At 40.2% G+C, this 21,783-nt stretch overlaps 1 protein-coding gene across 2 annotated transcripts in view; it reads right to left on the reverse strand.

Moving 5' to 3' along the window:
• GNAL (guanine nucleotide binding protein (G protein), alpha activating activity polypeptide, olfactory type) overlaps nucleotides 1-21,783 on the reverse strand; it is a 119,043-nt gene that overhangs the window by 18,135 nt on the left and 79,125 nt on the right. Inside the window, exon 1 of one of the 2 annotated variants that reach the window (XM_010583329.1) lies at nucleotides 20,931-20,969. The exons of the other annotated variant lie outside the window; for it this stretch is intronic. The gene's annotated coding sequence lies outside the window, so the exon portion shown is untranslated. Of the gene's footprint in view, nucleotides 1-20,930; nucleotides 20,970-21,783 lie in introns of those variants that run through there. 2 annotated transcript variants of the gene reach the window in all.

Below are 21,783 nucleotides of genomic sequence, written 5' to 3' on the forward strand. Positions count from 1 at the left end.
CATAATATACATTCTTTTATACATATATATACACACACATCAGAAAATTTTAAATTTACATGACTAAAATTTCAATTTAAAGTGTCTAAAGTACGAAGATACCTTCCAACTGTGGCAACGCTCATGTCTCCACTCAAAGAATCAGTGTGAGGAAAACACAATAGCAGAAAAATGAGTAAAAATGGACACCAGCATTACTTATCATCTCTTTTTAGATCCTGTTTTTTTCAGCTCAGGGATAAAATTATTGTCACAGAATAATGCCTTTATACAATACTGACAGGTCTTCTATTTATGCAGCTTCTGTAGAAACCCATACTCAGGATTTATGTTAATTCTGCAGTGACTGCTTTGCATGCATGTGCAATGGACTTTAAACTCATGCATTCAACTCAACCGTGAATAAAACTATAACATATAAATTTCTATTTCTACTTCACAATTGTGGTTTTATTTATTAAAGGATTTAGTCTGATAATTAGTATGACATTTAGGTTCTTCACAATTTTACAGTAGGATGTTTTACATTTCCTTACATGGAACAGCACAAAGTACTTTTTTTTTTTTTAAATAAATTAAGCAAGATATTGGAAGGAAGGTCTTCACTGCTCTGTTGGGAAATGCAGTGGTTTGGTTTGCCAACAAATTAAAGCAAAGAAAAATGGACTGATAAGTTAAAAAATCCAATCACGAGCTACTGACATTATTATATCTATTATTAAGCTGATCTGTAGTTTTATAAATATCTTCAGTGAGTTTCCTAGGAAACTCAGCTGACACTTAGTTTGACAAGCAAACTCTAAATTTTATATTATGCAAGCTGTGAACACAAAAGTACAGGTTTTAGATGTGCCTGCCAGTGCATGTGGGAACTATCAATAAGCATTATTCTCTTTAAAAACCATGGCAATTTGAGCAGCAGTAGCAGCTATACAAGAATTCTGAAAAAACGATTCATAACTGCACAAATAAAGAGGTAATCGTACATGAAAATCCTTTTCTCACTGGGTAAATCACTATGCGGCTCTGCATAGATATTCTGACCCCACAAACGAAATCACAATTAAAAGAAAAATCATGTCTTGAGAGTAATATGACAGACACAAAACCCATGCTATATTTGTAAGTGTATTTTGACATCTGAAGAATTGGGAAGATGAAGTGCTGAACTGCAGATCAATACAACAAACTACACATTTTAATAAATCTTTGTCTACTTCCACCATTTTTAATGCTCTCACCCCAACATTTCAAAGGCCTTGTATCAAAAAGTTTCTGCGGAAAAAAAGAAATCAAACCCACCTCAAAATGTTCATCTCTTTAAAAGAAAAAGGTAATGTGGCAAATCTTTTAAGGCTGTAGCTTCAAGTTCTTAGAGTGAAGAATCTCAAATTTATCCCCAAGTAAGTTCTCAGCGTCAGCAAACCTTTACGTTTCTGATGGACCATTAAGAGCTTTGTAAACTCCTCAGCCAGGCTACAAAACTCAGCAGAAGCACCATAATCTACTATATGAAACCATCCAGGACCAGGACATTGAATTCTACCCTCTTTGGATTGCAGTAAGTCACAGGTGAGGCAGACATTTCACCACGAGAACACCTACCCAGGTCTCTAGGGAGCTGAAATTGAAAAAACACCTTTTTTTTTTCCTGTTGCAGTTATCAGGGACAACATCAAGATTTAAACTTTTTTTTTTTCCCTTCTTTCTTTCCATAAAACATCTTTTGTTTTTATCAGCTAAGGGATTACAATCCTGTTAATTCTTCCTGCAATATTGGAAATAGGAAGCTATGGATTTCTGGTTTCGAGAATACCTTCGGATCCACACCTGGGCTTCAAGCAACCTCACATTATTCTGATATATTTCCTGGTAACCGAGAAAGACATAATGAAAACAGCCCCCCAAAACATTCTAACCCCAAAAGGATTAATTTTCCCAAGTAATTTGCTGAAAACATTGGCCAAAATCCCTCAGAAGACATTGGTAAAATTTAATGGCTAAGGATTTTCCTGTCAAACTTAAACAGTCACTAAATTTTAACTACAGCTTCCATGTGGTAGTGGAGTTTTTCCCCTCTCTCCCTCCACACCACTCTGCAGTCGCTTCCCATGAGGAGCAAGAGCAAGCACAGCAGCGAAGGCACGAGGTGGCAGAAGGAAGAGAGGGACCGAAATCCGTTTTGGATCTCACTTATGGTTTTGAATGACCAATTGCTCCAGAAGCTGTTATGGAAGAAAATACCCAGCGCAAACACTGAAGATGCTACCGAAATTGCGTGTTTATTTCTGAAGGGTTAGAAATCTATGTATTGGTATTCATCGTCAACCATTTTTGGCACCTGCTAAGAGTGCTGGCTTCCCCGGACTTCCTTTTTGCTCCTGGCACTCAAAAAGCATCTATTTCAATACCAATGTCAGCCCGCTATAACCACCTCTTCAGCTGCTCACGTAGCTGACACATGCTTGGAAGAGGGGTGAGGACAGCAGGGACGGAGGGGAAGCTGCTGATTTACCTTGTTTATCCTTTTTCCAATTGTCAAAACCATATTTTCCCAAGACCTGCCGACCTCCCAGCAGACCTCATGTCGCCTCACCTGGGGTCGGCAAAAGGCTGCTTGGAGATTACCAAATAACAGTGGGATTTATCCACAGAAACGCACCTTCACCCACCAGCAACTCACGGCTTGCCAGCAAGGAAACTGTTCTGTCAGGAGATGAAAAGGTTAAACGTGAGGCTGAGGGAGAGTGAAGTACAGTCATGCCTGAAACCCGCTGGCTTGTTAACAGGCCAGTAAAGTCTGAGGATTTGTGGTTTAAAGCATTTGGACCCCGGAAGACCGAAACGCAGCCAGGACGTGGCAGCCAGGACGTGGCACCCCGGGCTGTTCAGCTTTTCCCCATGGCTGCACGGGCTGCTCTGAGCTTCCTTCGAGGCAGAGAGGCAACAAGACTGGGAAGGGTCTCAGGCCACCGATGGCGATCTCTCCTAGACACGCAAACGATGGATGGCACTTTGTCGACCCAGGGTCCGTACCGCCCGCTGGTGGCACAAGCAGCTCTACAGGGAAGCGTATAACCCATCTCCTTTTGTTGCCCCAGCCACCATGAAGTCATCAAGAGCAAAGCCACCACGAGACGCTTTACTGGTACCAGCAAACTATGCTCCCCCGTAATCCATGGAGCAGGAAAACTCTAGTTTAAACCCTGTTTACAGATAATGACCTTGGCTGAGACATTAAAAGCAATGACAGATGATGATGGTTGCAACCAAGGGCTCATCGCCATTCACCAGGTTACCCTTTCCCGCAAGGAGCCAGACAGCTAGCAGCAATCGGGAGCGCCTTTGGTGAGGATAAAGAAAAATGGCTAAAATCCGTAGAAGAGTTTTCCTAGTCTATGTGCTTCCTAGCAGACATCCATTTTAACCTCACTTTCTCCACTGCCAAGTTGTCTTTTCTCAGTATGTACTGCAGAACATCTCTGAGCTTCACAGGCTTTGGCACGTGTCCAGCTATTAACCTAAACAAATGCACAAGAAGTTCAACTGCATTAAACGTTTCAGATATATGAGTACTACCCCTTTTCTGCTTAATAATAGCAATCTCATTTTATTTTTTTAATTGAAAATACATGAACTAAACTAAAAAATGAACAAACAGTATGACTTCCATAACTTCTTGCCCCCACTGGTTCCCTAAATTTGTTAAGAAGCAGTGTGAATTTTGGGAAATGCATTTCTTCCTTCTAAATTTAGCAAACTAACCACTTTTTGGCTTAGCAGATGTTTTTGCTTTCCGAGCGAGGGGCCTATGGGGACCATCATTAACCCTCTTCTTAATATAAACACTGACTAAGACTTAAATCTGGAAAACTGTCATTCACACGGAAAGGTTAACAGGCTCCAGCAGAAACGAGACTCATCATCTGCCAACTTCTGCTACGTGGGATCTCAGAGAAAAGGGAAGAAGATGGGCAAAGACAGAAAGAAGAGGAAAGGTTATTTATTTATTTATATAAAAGGGGACAATATTCTTCTATTGCATGTGATTAGATGTTTTATTCCTGGGGGTGCAAGTAGCTGAGCTGCTCCAAAACATGGACTAAGAATGAAGCACTGATAAAATTTGAGGCTTCGACCAGCACATGTAAACCCTCCTTCTGACCACATTCACACCAGCTTGAATCCACTGACTTCACTGAACTTTCTTCTGCCTCATGAGAGGACAGTCCTAGGCCAATAATCGTTATATGCATATTGATACACCCATGGAGCGTTTATATAGACACAGATTTGAGTTCTGCAATGTCAAGCCTACATGGAGCACATTCTGCAATTATAAGTGCAATTTTGAACAGAGGACCAAAAGATAATAACATGAAAACAGAAAGCTCATATTGCATTATCCAGAGAGATCTGGGTCCTGACTGCTTTGTGAGCTGATGTATGGCAGATTACCATCTCTTTATCCACTGTCTGAAGGAAACAACTGTTTAACATCTTCCAGCAACTACACAGACTGGCGCTGGAAGGGAAGCAGGGAATACCTGAAACAACAGATGAGCTACATGAGCACAACGCAACTGTCTCATCAGGACCTGAAGAATGTGCCTTTAGACAGAATGGTAGATCAAAACCTTGGTTTTATGTCCCACTAACTAAAGTGCATAGAAGATCTCACCTCCACCTCTTCAGGTGAATTCTTCAAAAAGAACTTGGACTTTTATGTGCAGGAAAGCTGAACTGTGAGAAAAAACCTTGATAATGTTTGGAGCTGTAAAATGCATCAGGTTTACAAGCACCAGCTATATACCACAAGGTTGCCAGGGGATGTCAAAAGTTAACAGAATGTATTTTCACTGGACATTGCAAACACAGCTTTCCCTGTTACTTGCAAGTTTATCTTGCTGTGATATGGAAACACTATTTCAGTGCAACTTACACATTCTGGTTGATGGTTTTGTTTCCAAAAGTTGTTGCACTGTGGATATCCTTAGTGTACACTAAATCCACCATGAGCTGCAAGCCCTGAAGAATGCCAAATCCAGGTTAGAAACAGCACTGGTTGTTGGAAATTAAAGATCACTTATTCTGCTGGAAGTGGTTTGGAATAATAAGTCTGATACAGTGATTGCCAGAAAGGAAAAACCAGTTTGACTGGAGTTCTCAATAGGTTGATAAAAGAGAAAGCAGAAAATCCCCAAACAGGAGAAGCAAAGGTAACAAAACACAGACTTAAAAGGAAGTCACGAGAAGTTTGTGTTTACCTGTGGCACCAGTCCAAGCTTAGTGCAAGAGAACTTGCTGCCAAGAGATTTCATGTCTAAAAGTCAAACCAGATTATTAAAAAAAGAGGATGCTAGTAGCCCCCAGAAAACCCAGATGAAGAAAAGTGAACTCTTCAGGGTGGCGAACTCTCCTGGCCAGGAAAAACACACATGCATGTTTATTACTGTGTTCAGATCTATGCATTTCTTGTGATGTGTAAATGAAAGGAATAGTGTGTTAAAATCCTGAGCAAAATGAGAGCATATCTGTTTGCTTTCACCTACCACATGTTTGTCAGGTGTTGACATCACCCAGAGAATTGACATGGCTGGAGTCCTGGTAAGTGCTGAGCTTAAACAGGGCTGGCACTAGTTCCAAGGCTTAACATTTGGATCACAGGACCAGCTCTCATGAGGATGTCTTAGTGGCTCCAAGACATAGACAGGATCTGGAGTTCCTAGAGATATCCACCATCTGAGGAATATGAGGGCTCTTAACACACGTCCTACCAGAGAAGAAGCTTTCTAGGGTTGCATGTAAGACGTGAAGTACGTCATCAGTGCAAACTAAGAAAACTGAAAAATTTGCTCTATGGAAAAGTCAGGAAGGCGACTAGCTTCCTACACAGTGGGAACAGTGGTCTAATGCAGACCTTCCAGAACACCTGGTAAAATTACGTTTTCCTTATTGCAGTTTATGAGGTGCAGTGGCAGATCATTGTCCTTCTGCACTCCTTAATCCTTGTCCCAGCTCTAACGCTGCACTCTCATACCTTTACCTTGTGTGAAGGACATGCTTCACAAAAGGTAAAGGTCATGCTGGACACAAACTTCATGAGCAGCCCTTCAATGTGCAGGGCTGCTGTGTGGTTCACCAGCATATTCTCAGTTACTGGAATAGGATACTACTTTGTCAATGCTTAAGACAAGAAAACTTAACACAACAGGGCAAAAATTAATGGCTCAGGAGTTAAAGGATGGAAGGATGATGAGGACTTACATCCTTCCAGCGGTTCCAGAGCATTTTACGCCCAAAACCCCAACAGAACCACCTCACCCATTGTTGAGAGGTAGGCCTGTTGCCTTCCCTTTAGCAGAGTGAAGAGACATGGCAACCTTTCACCTTCAATGGGAAGGACTCAAAGCCTGCTCTTCCCAAACTCGTTCATGCTATGCACCAGAATTTATTAGGGTTTCCCTACTTGTAATCTAGAGCAGACAGGTTATCCTTCTTATTCCCACACACAACACACTTTGGAGCTGCACATGAAAAAGTATCAGATAAATATCTGTATATGATTAGCTGCCTTAGAAATTACCAGGTGGAAATAAGAACAACATCAAGCAGAGGTCTAGCAGTGCAGATACAAATGCTAGACATAACCACTAGACTCATAAGAAAATTCCTGTATCTTTACAAATGATGCTGCTGACATGTTTTCATTAAATCACCATTATCTCATCCATTTTAGAACAGGATATATTTAACCGCTGAATATATTCAAGCAATTGGTCGTAACACCTATGGCTCGGCTGAGTGATTACCTCAGGTAGCTGGAGGAAGGCACGGAGCTGAAGCAAGATGAATTGTCACTACAAAAATGGAAGGAAGAAGGATACGGTGACCATGTCCAACTTGCTAATAATTGACCTAATTCCATTTAATAGTTACAAGCTATTTAAACAAAACGAGGGTTATAAAACTTAGTGTTCAAAACTAGACCTACAACCCTGCTACCTGTATATTTGACAGTAAGTCATGCCAACACTAATGTTTACTATTAATATGGCATTTTGTGAAAAGCATTCTGAACTCTGCACTCTCTGTACCTTTCTCTCCATGCCTGTCAATCTTCCTTGATTTTTTTCAGTGTCCAGTGCATTTGTACTATTAAAACAACAATACAATGAGTTGGGTTTGAGGAATGAGGAAAATAATTATGCAACGACCTGATTATGTCCTGCTTCAAGTTACTTTAAAGATTACATTATGCTTCCGTTTTTAATCTCTCTACCTTGTACCCAACAGGCGGCTGTCATTTCGGGGGTCCAGTTTACGAAAAGCTGGAGCAAAGGGGTCTTGGTTTGTGGATAACAGACAATTTGGCACCACAGGCAATCCTCGCTGCACCCTGTGTGGGCTCTGTGCCGAGAGGCTGGCTGCCAGTGCCAGCACACCACCCGCGGCCCCAGAGCTAGGGAAGGAGGGGCTGAGCAGCACCGGGCACGCTGTGCCGGTGCTGCAATACAGCAGCAGCAGTGCCCGAGCCAGCCTGAGGATCCCTGCCTGGAGCCACCTGGAAGCCTGGCAGGTGCGGCTCCTTGCAGGATCACGGCCAACATCACCACCCCTGAGGGTACCGTGGTGCTAACTGCGAGAACAACCTCGGCCTTCACAGCTGAAAAGTCACCCTGCCGCTTTGTAGGAGCTGTTGCTTTGTACCACGTACACATCTGCAAGGAAGGGCAGTGGCTTGATAAAAGCTTACTTTATTAAAAAAAAAAAAATAAACCACCGAGGCCAATTTTAAATCCTGGACAACTTCTAAAGCTCCTAAAAACAGGCACTGAGAAGGAAGTTGAACTTCCCAATTTGTCTTCTCCACCCATACAGTTAGTGGAAAAAACGTGGAAGATTTATGCAATAGCAGCTGGAGAAGGCCGAGAAGAAATATACAAATAAGGCATAAATGTCAGAAAGCCAAAGCCACTTGTCAGTTCAGATCTCAAAATGTTGTCTTTGCTCTCTTTTTTTTTCTTTTAAAGAGAAGATTAAAAATAGCATTCCCAACTTGCATGTAACCTGTGGAAATGAAAACCAGGAATCCTTTGTTCTCTAAATACAGAACCATCACTCATGCGTTTACGTAATGACATATAGCCAGTGATATATTGGCAGGTCATCCTGCGGTCAGGCTGTGAGAGCAGGTACAAGTTTCGTATTTTCAGGGAGAAAAGTAGATGCATTTTTATCCTTTTGCCCTTTTTTCCCCCCACTGCAAACCTGTGGGCTCCTAGAACAACAAATTCCTTACCAGATCATTTTTTTCCCATCAAACTCTGTGCCTGTGTGACGTTGTGGCTCAGACGCTGGGAAATGCTCTGAGGAGTGTGCCCCGGCACCTGTCCTGAGGGCAAGAACCACCTTTGTGAAGGCTTCTAAGGATCTGACGTTTTTTCCCCAGGAAAATCCATATTAAACCAAATTCTAATACATAAGTTCTTCATACTATTCCTTAGGTGAGTGAATGCCCTCAGGAGGCAGAGCTGGGGGATCTAAAGTAGGAGGTGAAAAAGAATGAGGACCTTTCACTTTAGCCTCTGGGATCTTGGCTCTGCAATGAGATGACACTCGCAATCATACAGAGTTGGATGTTTTTCAAACAATAAATCTGGGAAGATTCACTAAGCGATACCAGACCTAAACTGCAAAGTTACAGACAAAACCCCAGCCCTGTGGAAAGGAGTATTCTACGGAATTACTGTCTCTGCCCAGTACCTCAGAAATTAATTTTTAAATTAATGGTGTAGTATTTTAAAAAAATGCTCTTCCCTCCCCTACAGAAAAAACCCTAAAAACCCTTTCTCCAAAATGGCTTTCAATACTAAGGTGCATTGCAGTTCAGTGCAAATAGAGCAAAGATTAATTAAGGACTAGACATTTTATTAAAGTCATCACAGAAACAGAATCAAACCACAAAGTTTTGTTGTTGTTTGGTTTTCTACTTCCAATTAAATGGGATTTCTGATGCCAAATACCAGAGCCCAGGTATGGCAGCCAAATCTGCGGGCGTTTATTTTAATCAAATAAACACACAGATAATTGCTAATCTTATAATCCCTTCAAATTGTTGGTAACCTTCTTAATTAGATTACTAATAATCCAGTCCTAACACCAGCACTGTAAACACTGATCTCTTGCCCTTAACAAATGTCTGTCTTGCAACAGGGTATCATGCATTAGACTTGAAAGCACCCAAAGGCCACACTTCCTTCAGAAAAATAATTACTTTGCTTTGTGTAGGGGCGCATTCACAGAATTTTTAAGTAAATCCAAAAAGTACATTTTACATCATAACTGTGATGGTGTTTTGAAAGCAAAAGCTATTCCGTAATTTGGCAGGTGCTGATACTTTACTTTTTTTACAAGATGCTCTCTTGAGAAGGTCTTAGTGCTACTCATATTCAAAAAGCAAAAAATAATACTCACACTTAAAGGAACTGTTTTTGACTGTGGTTTCTAAATTTCAGAATTTTATTAAGTATTTCTAATACCTTCAGCACAAACCCTTGAAAACCCTACAACAAATGGAAAACAAATCAAGAAGTGTAAGTAATAAACAACCACAGGTCTTTAAGACACACATCGTCACTTACTGGTTATGTGTTGCATCTGGAGCTGCTCTGACCTAAATTCAGCTCAAGCACTGCAATGCATTTCCGAGCAGATTTGGTGTCAAAACATGATGTGGACAAAAGCCAGACACAGAATTGAGGAAGCGGGGACATTTCCAACTGGTTTTTATGCCTTTCGCTTGTGTTTCTTCCCATCTCAGCAGTGAGAAACCGTACGATGGGCTCTACCACAACACTTTGTGGGTGTCCTGGGCCACCTCTGCCCCTCCAGACAAGACACAGATGTTACGTAGACTGACAGCCCACACCAGTAGGAAAGAAATGATGACTAGAATTCATCTGAAGCATACTAAAAGTGCATTGAAAAACTGCTGACCTGTTCTTCAAAACTGACACCATTTTCAAGGCGAGTCATTTTCTCATAGAAGCTACAGGTAAGAGAGAATTTTAGTAACTGCAGAACAAATGTAGATAAAATAAACATGAACGAACTGCAAGATATTCTGCCCTATAGACAAGGGCAGCTTTGTACTTTCCTGCACCATTTTTTTCTTTTGTCAGAATGATTAAATATTTTAGATACGCAGAGGGACAGAGAAATTCAGTGCAAGAAAAGCTTTGATTCTACCGAGACTCACCCACAAGCATAGTTTTAAGGATATAAGTAATCCTACTGAATGCAGCAAGACTTTGGAATTCAGTGGGACTGCTCATATGCTTAAAAGATCAGTAATGTGTGCAAAATTTTGGACTCCTGGAGCCTGAATGAAGGTCTTTCCCTTAAAGCAAATGGAGACCCCACGTTTTGCTTGTTGCAGACCAACTCCAAACATCACAGTCAGAACTACGGTCCAACAACACACAACACTGCATGGCATGTTGCAGGTACAGAGGTGGCCTTTTATTCTGGGAAATGATCACACCTGTGTCACTCTCCACAAGTGTAATTATCTTGCTATTAAGAGTAACCTGTAAAAAGATTTTTCTAAAATCCAGCAGCTTTAGATACACATCGTTAGCCCTCTCTCATATCTTCCAAGTAGCATGCTTAACAGAGGATATAATAAATGTAATAACACTTTACCTAACAGCAGTTTTGCCAACACCTGACCTACAGGAACCATGAGCACACAGCAGGACACCAGCACTGACAGGCTCCTCTGCAACCTCCACCAAGCCACCAGGAACAAGCCAGGCTCCAGCTTTACCTCCTAGCCTGGCACGTTATGTTTAAAATACTTCTCCTCAATACAGCGTGGATGATCCTACAAGGGCATTGCAACAAAGCCACAACCTATCTCACTTTCTGGGAAGTGCCACCTGCTACCTGTCCAGGAACTGCCATGGGCAATACCATCGGCCACACCAACCCAGGGGCTAGGCTGTAAGCCGCTGGGGCCCCAGGCCAGCCACATGCTGCTTTATAAAGCAAGACCTGCACATTGATTTGTTGAAATGACTAGGAAAACTGGTACTATGCCCAGGTCATAATTTACCATCATTAATGCCAACTTGTCCTCTGAGGAGAACAGCCACGTAAGTGCTACGAGGTGTTGTCAATTATGCATGCAGAATTTGTTTTCCACGATAACTGATTTTCTTCAGCAGTTCAGCTTAAAATGTCTTCCGTTCTGGCAAGGAATACAACATCATGCAACACCCATGTCCTGCTTAATTACAGCAGGAGAATAAAAAAAGAACTAGAAAAGTGAATTAAGCTATAGGAACTCACTCCTTTACACCCCTATCCCACCTGTATTCTCTTAAAAAGTGTTTTAAGATAAAATTTCTTTGTATTGAGAATTTGAACGACTATGGTCTTTATCTTTAGACGTGACTTCTAGAAGAGAGAGGTGCCTGGAAGTAGAACACAAAACAGCGTCGGTGACCCAACTAGACTTTTCTGTATTCAGAAACTAGACTTTACTGCTTCAAACGCAACTATACTGATTATCACCAGAAGTCTGGTAATAAGCTGGCTACAATTAAAATTTAGTACAGATACCATATAGACACCAAATGTCAAGGTCATGCCCATGCATAACACTGAAAATACAATTCAATACGACGAGGGATTGGAAGTAAAGTTTTGCAAAGAAGCCAGTGCATCATGGCGTCATAATTTCTGCTAAAATGACCAATGTTATAAAATAAAACATGACCTACAATTGTTAAGGTAAGGAATAGAAAGCAAGATAAAATGAGAAACCAATGGATTAATATTAATAAATAAAAATAATGCTGTAAAACTACACTCAACTGAGAAAATTAATTATGACATGACACAAATACAGATGGACCATTTTGAAGGAAACAAAATGCATTTCACATAAACCCACAACCAACCATTTTTAGGCAGTGCATAAATCAATTACTCTTTCTCTATAATTGTTAATAAAACCATTTATCTATATTAGCACCAAACCATCTTTAAGATGGCAAGATGTATTTTATTCTAACATCCCCCAGAATATACACACAAGTGATCAGGACTGCCCTGGCTAGCCACCCAGCATGTTTAGAGTTATATACATACATACACATCTGTATCAGTGTTGAAGAGCTTCGTTCCGTTATTTACACCATCTACCGTGCACCTGAAAGAACATCTCTGAACCTAGCAGTACGAGGAAAATTGCGGAAGGAGCAATTTAGATAGAAATATATCAAAATTGAAGCCATGAAAGAAGGAAAGGTTTGCTTATTTGTAGCACAAAGAAATTCCATCTGGTTAGACTGTGGGTTTTTTCTTGTAGAAATCAAACAGGAAATTAATCTCTCCCCCTCCCCCCTTTATAAAGCACGGCATTTTCATTTATGATGCCAAAAGCTTGATATTTGTAGATTTGTCCGCCACTAGTCATTAATCAGCCTTGTATCATTTATAGGTAGAAGGATATCTCCTGACAGATACAGAAAACAGATTCAGAACCAAAGCTGAAAATCATATAAAGGCAGATATATAGATACACATTTTAGCACCCTGGAGTACATTTCCAAAAATAAACTAGTCAAATGGATATCTTCCTAAAAAAGCTGATTGCATAAGCATAATTACACTAAACACAAGTACCTGCACTATCTCTCTGCACGTTATAAATAGTTCAAAGTTACAATACACAGCCCTATTCTAAAACACTATTGTTCTAAGTTCATGCCTTCTCTCACAATTCTTTCAAAAAAGGCCCCCAGCCCTGACTGCTAGCCCAAGTACTATTTTCCTGATGTTGCTATATACCTTATTAGACTCCAAATACACTATTTCCAGCTTGCAACCCACACTGATTATCCAAAGAAAAGACTATTCCAGCAGTTAAGAAAAGTTGCTTGATCATATCACTCTTTCTCTATTAATTGCCAGGATTCCTCTGCTTGCTTACAGAGTTTTAATTTTATAACTCAACAACTTTTTATCATCTTGGAAAAACCGACTGAGAGAGGCACGTATTTCAGAATGCCATTTATTAGAAGTGCTGGGGCAAGGTTCTCTTCAGAAACCTTAAGCTGATACCGCTGAGCAGGATACCAAGTTGGATCCAAGGATCCAAAAAAACCTCCTGCGAAGTAGTGGCTGAGGGAAGCACTACCTGCAAGATGCACACTGAGGTGAGAATGCTGGGGATTTTTCCCTTCCTGTCTTGCTTTTTGACATAGATCCCATTTACTGAATTTGTGCAAAAAGGACTGAATTTCATCTTAGCAACAAGTCGCAAGTGAGCATAAAAAGCACTTCTGAGAGGAAGGCGATGAATTGGCAATGCCAAGCACTACTATGTAGCAGTGCTCATCAGTGCCAAGGCACCACTCAGACAATCTAAACACCACTGTAGGTAACACAAAATATGTATATTTTTCATTAAGTTGTCATATCCATCAGAGATGGGCAGCTGCCTGGCACAAATTCTAATTTTAATCATCTGTCATTTAAGGGTTAAAACCAGGGGCCAAACCTAACCCCAGTGAGGAAGCCTTTGTGTCAGCAAGAGCAGTTTTGCTGTATGACACAAGTATGACAATGCTGTGGGAGGGGACCCTTGGCATGACATTTTGCTGACAGCAAGGGCTTTGCTTAGAAATTGAGGGTACAGAAGAGCTGTAGTTTGTACTGATGCTGATGACAATCCGGATAATATCACCTCCTTGGCTCCATTTCTGCATGTTGCATGTGCAGTATGCAATTCTTCCTATACGTGGTATATAATGATGAACGTAACAATTAAAAGCAAACCAGCTGATATTACTTAAAGCTACTGAAATAACTACGTATTTCTGAGAAAATGCAAAGGAGAAACAAACAAATAAAAGACAATCCACGACAACAGAAAAACACCTGTATGCTTTACTCAATATACAATACACAAAATAAGGATCTTTCTGCTTCCTGTTGGGTATTTGTGACAATCTTTATTCAGTATTTCATCCCATAGGGGGATGAAAGCATCTAGCTTCTGAAACAGGTGTCTACCCATGTTTCAGATACTGGAGGAATTAAGTAAATACACAACTATGAGCTGATCCTACTCCCCGTGAAATCAATGCAGCAACCTCACCTTCTTCCCTAGAATGAATCAAGCACCCTTTGCAATTTACCTTTAAAGTTCAGCAAGGTGTGTGGAGGCTCCCAAATACATCACATTTGCATAATAAGTAAAAGGGGTCTTCCCAATGTGCTAAGAAAGATAAGATACTACTAAAATCCAGTATCATTCTTTCAAATTATGAGAGTTGAGAATAGTACTGCAAGATTTATCAGGTAGCTAGAAATTAAGAAAGAGAAAGAAATAAATATCAAAGAAAGGATGGTTGGGATAAGGACGAGGAAATGCTGAACTAGAACTTATGAAACTCACATTACAGGAAAAAAAAAAAGACAAGACACCCACAGCATAGGTACTAACTATGGATAAGAGAAAATTATAACTGAGATTATCTTCATGGAGATCCACAGGCATACAAAGAATTACAGCAGACATCTACTGAAATTTAAATTAGCCAGCTCAATGACTGATAGCAGTATATCTGCTATGTCAAGGCTTCAGTGCCTGAGCCCAGTATTTTAGAAACCTGGCTGTATGCAAGCTGCTTCTTTCTGCACAGGTACCCAGACTGGTTAGGTTAATGGCAAGCTGGGTGTGTCCAGACAGGCTGCAATCGCACCTGTAGTCTGCGTCAAAAGATTCAAAGAGCCTGAAAAAGAACTGGCAAAAAAGAGAAATCCAGAAAAAACTTCTGCAAAACATACATCAGAGAAAAGTTAAGACTCATGTATAGCAGCCTCTTTACAAGAGACTGTGGAACAAGAAAATTACAGCTATTACAAGCTGATTACAAATATTATGTCCTTGAAAAGGTTTTGCAACTATATATAATAATGCAAGCTTTGATCTACTTGTATTTAATTTACTACATAATTAAAACAGTCCTATAAGCCAAATTTAATTTAAGCAGTCATATCTTAACCCAGCATAATTTTCAAGAAATCTTATTCCTTTTCAATTATATTGCCATATGTTAATACGATAGCTTTTTAGATTTTTCTTTATTTACATACACGTCATAACTGACCCACTGAAAGACTAGACTTCATAGTATCCCAGTAAAGAAGCATCTGTTGCAAGTTTCCCTGTAGATAGCAGATTCCCAGCAACTATTATTCTTTTTAACTTGCAATTTTTTTGCATCACTGAGAGCTCAATGCAATTATTTCCGAAGCGTGCCATCTCTGCTCTATGCTTCATTCAGTAAAAACTGTTTTACAGGTGCCTTAGCGGTGAGCTGAGCTGTAGAAGCTGTAATTTGTGAGCTGGATGTGACGTACAGCTTGGCTTCACACGATGCCTCGCAGGCATGCCGTTTTGTTTATTTTGCTTACTCCTGATAACACTGAGGTGTGTGTCTGAAAGGCCGACACGGCATCCAGCGAGCGGGAGATCCCCCAGCCCTCGCCGCCTGCTTTGGTTTCCTCCCAGGGCTGGCGCAGGAAACGCAGTGGTTGCAATACACGCAACTCCCCAGGCCTTCGCAAGCAGCGTCAGCGCTGCAAAGGCTACTTAGTTTGGCCACAAACACGTAGGCGATTACTAACTTCTGTTTCAGTGTGGCAGATTGGCTGAGAATAAACAGCAAGTTGTTACAGAAAACAGACCGTCGTTAGCATCGGGAAAATCACAATTATCTCTTGCTCTCCAAATTCTGTTTTTCTGAGGCCTAAAAACACCATAAAAATTCTAGCTGAAGACAAACTCCTTTCCTGTGATTTACACTTATTTCAAAGCAAAATGTTTTCAGCTTATTTGTTTTTTGATGTTACAATGGCAGGAGCCATTCTAGCAAAACCAGACACAAGAATGTGTTGCAGTTTGCATTTTAAAGGGAAAGAGATGGGTACTGCAATAAGGAGGCAGTGTATCTGTGCAAGGGAACGGTGTGACAAGAAGCAAGTAGCTGACTTTCAGCTGTTTATTCAGAGATATTGATAGCCATATCTTCTCGTCATATCTTACAGTAAGGCAGCACAGGACTCTTGGATTCTCAACTCAAGCAGCAACTGTGGATTCTGTGTTCAGCTGGATGCTCCCTTGATTTGGCTACAGGCATTTGAAAACATTTATTTATTATCAACAGAAGAGCTGCTGTTTTTTCCTTTCTATGTAAATTGATAATTTCTATAAATTGTATCAAGTATTTTTGCTGTCTTTTTGTCAGAGAATGTTGAACATACTTAGAAAGGGATTCTGGCACAAAAAAATCAAAATACTTTCCTTAAAAAAAAAAAAAAAAAAAGGCTAATGTCTGAATTGTTTACAAACACTCAGCTCAGAGTCCATGTCTTTAGCATTACTGAATGAGTTAAGATGTGCATGCAACAATCTTTAACAATTTACTCTTTCTACTCCTTTTTTCTTAGCTTTTCCTACTCCCGACGTTACATTCTGGTTTTTAGATTTTTTTTCCTGGCTGCAACTTGCCTGAAATATAATGGCTAAACAAAAATGTATAGCCAGTGGGTCAGATAAGGTTACAGCTCCTCTTTGACATCAGTCTATTAAACTCACAATTTCAGAAAGAATCACAGAGTCCTTCCTTCCCCACACCTATACCAGACTCGTGCCATGTCCGACATGCCTAAGAGCTCACCCATATCATCATTCCTTCCCAACCCAGGCACCAGTTCGAGCGACTCTTCCACCAGCCCTGGGGAAAATCCTGGTCAGGAGTGGCAGGGAGGTGACAAGAGGGACTCGTCGCACCCACGGGCCCCTTTGTGCCAGTGCTGACACAACCGGCACTGCTGTGTGCACTTGCCTTTATGTGCCTATTGTGTATTGATCTCACCTAACCCTTTTCTGCATAGGCTGCTGTTGTAGGGAAATCATATTATTCAGCTTTTTCAGGCTGACATCCTTTTCCCTAAGTCACTTTTTCACAGCTATTTGCATTTACTGTAAGACCAGCAAACAGTCTCCCATTCCCCAGGCTCCTGAAAGAGAAACTCCAACAAATTCATACCCTATAGTTCATTACAATACATGCATCTGCAGGACCAACAGAAGATGCATCACCTTAACAGGTGATTTTCAGGAAGAAGGGAAGCAGCCCTTTTGTTTTTTTAAACTATCTATTGAAATGAAAATTTTCCACCTTTTTTAACCTTCATGAAGGTTGTGTCTCAGCTGCTTGAGTAACAATAAACTCATGCTATTGACTGACTATAAGCTTTCATGCCAAGGGCTTGGGAAGTGACTTTAAGTAACAGACAGTCTTGAAATTACTGAGTTAAAATATACTTGTGCCTTCAAAAGCACGCAGACACATGGAAACCAAAGCAAACGTAAGTAAAAGTTAATCTTTGAAAGGTTCAGTGGGTATTTACCCAGGTTAATGTATGATTTCTGAGGACAGATACATTTCATGCAAAAAATCCACAAAATAATAAAAATGTTAATTATGAATGGAAAACCTCACAGTTGAATATGTCAAAGTAAAGTATTAATTCATATTGCTTGCCGAAAAACAACATCTCACATGCTATAAAGCAGTGCTTTCACAGCAAGGACACCCCCTACGCAGTGCCTCTGCAGACAACTGCACCCCCTTTTGCTATGCTTATGTATCTTCAGACAACAATTACACTTGATAGGAGATACAGACAATTAAATAATGATTTCTAAATAAAATGCCTAACGGTAAGGACTGCATCAAGTGAGACAATGGGACACGAGGAAACGCAGAATTATTATTATGCTCCCATGTTTGCAAAATAGGAAAACCTCCTAAGAAACAGAGTTGGTAACTCGGTGCATTTGCTCCTTGCGTGAGGCTTTGATTTGGGTTTTTTAGGTACCTGAAGCTTGTTTTTTTGACAGCACCCTTGTTTTGTTTACAGCACATTGCTGGGATACTCCCTTCGATTCAGCCCGACACACGTGATACTCCGCTTCTGTTCTGCAGTGCTGCTGCTGCTGCACTAAAAATAGCTTCCGCTTGCTTTGGCTCCACGTCTAATTTATGGAAACTCACAGAAAAGAAGGCCCCTGTTAGTGGGTGAGCGACATACGATTTTGCAGCTTGTGCTGTTAATCTCACTTGGCCTCTTGAAATGCATCACTGAAAATTTAAAATTTAAGCCTGCAGTTAGTGGCAGCTAGAGGGAAAGAAGATAATGCTTAATAGGTTTCATTTATTTTTAAGGTGGTTTAATGCTAACTTAACTGAAAATGTAGAACAGTTGGACTATGCTGTGTAAAAATGCCTAGAATTTAGAACAGAAATTTATAAGGGACTACTAGTGCCCACACTTGTTTAGGGAAAGTGCCATAAGGATTTTCTTAATTAGTTTACAAATTACAGTAAAATTACAAACCTCCTGTTTGCTGTAACAGCTTTCAGATGTTCTATATAAACTTCTTCATTGTGCCATAAAAGTCACCGTGTACGTACATCCTTCAAGAAATGCTGATTTTACAAACTTTGCCACAAAACCTGCCTCTGTGTGAAACAATATTTTGCATGCATACCTCAACACAAATCTGACATATATCCGTCTCTGAAAAAATCAAAGTTTATGTTAAAATTCAAACACCAAAGTAAGTTCAAGTAAGTGGTTATTTTTCTTTCTACAAAAAAGGGGTTTTAATTTCCTAAAGTGGAACTTTTCAGATACTCATTTGTAGCACCAAGTCTAGGAGTGTCACCAGCTGAGCTGGAGCTAGTTTCAAGCGAAAATTGAATCAGAAACAGGGATGGCGTAAGTCTAGTACCTGTAATAATGCACTATTTGCTTAATGGCTTAAATCTGCGAAGACAGGAACACTGAAGCAATGAATAAAAATTCCAAAACTGAAAAGGAAGGCCTGTTTTCCTTTGAAAGTTTTTAGGGTGAGTAAGGAAGACAATAAGGAAATTTGGATTCAGATTTTATTTCAGATATGAACTCAAGTTAAGGAAACTTCAGATGTCAATCAGCAGTTTAAGCAGAGAGAGATTTCAAGGCTTTAATCTTGTAAAAAACAGCAAATAAACTGGCTGGCTTTGTCCAGAAAGGCTCCGGTGCATAAATTTAGCAGTCTGTTTGCAAGCTATCAATTTAAGGATTGGTATCTGAACTGTTATCCAAGTAGGGACATTACTTAGCAACTACCACAGCTAAAAAGGAATTTTCATAAGTCTCAAGAGAGGTTATGATTTATTGAGCAAAAAACTCCAAGAAAATCCCGAAACCAGTTTAGGCTGGCTACAGTTAGCTGCTTGTGAGTTACGTGACTAAGTAATGGTCACAGTGAGTCTATATCAACCTATTTACACAAAAAATACTGTGTTGTATTACCATTAAAAGGTCTTTAATTGAACAAACAATTACTGGCTTCAATACGTCTTTTAGGCAAACCCTTTTTTTACATCCTGCCATGGGGAAAACAAAAGGGCAAACAAAACCCATCGCATGCACACACATTCAGAAAAAGGGTATAGTCTAAGAGAAGAATGAAAAATAGCAGCTCTGCAGCAGAGTTTTTGTATGCAACTGTGTATGATGGAGAGGGAGAGAGTGAGGAAACTGTATGATTCAATGCTCACAGAAGTGTCTTTTTCCTTTCTACCCTAACTGTTCAATTCTCTTATTTTCAAGGAGTTCAAACCAGAGCTTTAAAAGCCTCTTTTTGTATCTGGGTCATATAAACATGAAATTCTGTTTACATTCTTAATTATAAACATGTATTGAAAATCCCTGGTCTATCTCCAACCCCAAATCAGTTTGATAGCATTCAAATCAGTGTTTACAGTCTGGCACTCGTTGCCTTCGCAGCCTCAGATCTGGGCGTCCACGCTGCTGATAGAAGAGTGAAGCATAAAGTCCTGCAGCCTTGCACCATAATTGCTAGAAAGCAAAAGAGAGATGGGATGTAGATCTAAGGTCTTAAGCGTAGGAGAGGAGAGAGAGCAGAGGCAGCCATCCCTTTCAAGATCTCACACCCTGCTCTGTTCATCTCCTATCAGCGCTAAGGTAACAGCATGTGAATACAAAGCTTAGCCCTGCCTTAATATAATTCGGAACATTACATAAGTGCTTGATAAACAAAGCAGGCAGCTAGAAATGAGATAACACAGCCATGTGTATATTCAGCTGACTACTTACTTAGATTCCCAGCTAGTACCCTGTGACTGTGATAAAGGGAAAGAAAATGGCCATAAATACCAACCTCTAAAGGCATTCTTGGTTCTTTTAGGACACCTCAGTTTTTAACACCATGTGCAGGATAAACATGTCGACATTTTGAATACGGCCAGATCATATTTTTTATTTCTTTTTTCCTCCCATGCTTCTGAAGACTAAAACGGCTGGCAATATAGGAAGCATTTCAAAACCATTTTCCTACTTACCCACAGCTACACAGGACAGGTCACATCTTTTACATGCACCTTTAAAAACATACTACAAACTAAATGATACTTCTCAGCTTTGCAAAGTTAATTCCAGACAATAATTAGGATGGAAGTTGCCAGATGCATTACCTAAATGTCCCACTGCATAAAACACATGTGCAATGTCATGAAAGATCCCAGGAAAAACCTCAGACACAACCTCTAATGTATACCTTTACTGGTGAGATGAGAAACATTTAAAGCAGTGGTAACTGCATCTGTTGTCTTATTACTGAATGAAAATAAAAGCGTGAGGCCATGAAAATAAAGGCCATGAAAATAAAAGCATGAAAGTGAACTGACCCAGCTTCACGCTGATAAGTGATTATCAAACATAGTATGTTTCTAGTCAATTAAAACCCTGCTTTTAAGAAAGTTTACAAATACCTTAAAACAAAAGCACGCTGCTCCAGAACAGCAGCTAGAAAAGCCAGGGAAAGGAAAGAAAGAATGCATGGGAAGTACTGATAAAAAACCCCCAAACAAAAAGAAACAAACTGAGAACCCCAAATGAGAGTTTAAACATAAGTTACACTTCTAGAAACGTTATCTTAGCTGTACTAAAAATATACATCAAAATGCCCACTACTGCTATCTGAAGCTCCCTTCTGTTGGGCCCTCTTCCTTTAGAGCAAACAAAGTCGTAGTAATAGCTAGTTTTCCTCCAACTTCCCCTGTGAACAAGATCCGCTGGTGGATATAAGCGGTCAACCACTGCCACCAGTTCTACAAACTTCCACATTTCTCTAATCTTCTTCATTGTCTTGCCTTATGATATTTCTAAGTGGTTTAACAGCACATGCCAGTATTTTTCTTAACTCCCTAGAGGGGTGGCTGTTACTTCTCACCCATCACTATCTCAGGCCAGACAGGAGGCATCATCCAAAAGTTACGTATTTCTTACAAAGTCCAGAAGAAAAAGATAATCCTGTTCTTTTATATTCACTATGACTGGATTCGTACTTTCTCAAATATTACAACTTTTTTAGAACCACAAACAATTTTTGGCTGCCCTACACTAAAAAGAGGAAAGCATGTTCTCCCAGCTGCCACATGAAGCAGTGTTTCTCATGAAGACAAGCTGTCAAGAATTTTTTTTAATTAGGAAAAAAATCTACATTGTTATGCACGTGTCCCTAACTGACGTAAGGAAATTGCTTGCCGTGAGATTTATCTTGCAGCTACAAAATATGCCCTGTGGCCATCTGGTCATCTGCTGCAAAGTTGGGGTTGATGAAGC

The sequence above is a fragment of the Haliaeetus leucocephalus genome, unplaced genomic scaffold (assembly GCF_000737465.1).
Source record: "Haliaeetus leucocephalus isolate CR32 unplaced genomic scaffold, Haliaeetus_leucocephalus-4.0 Scaffold889, whole genome shotgun sequence".
Lineage (NCBI taxonomy): Eukaryota > Metazoa > Chordata > Aves > Accipitriformes > Accipitridae > Haliaeetus > Haliaeetus leucocephalus.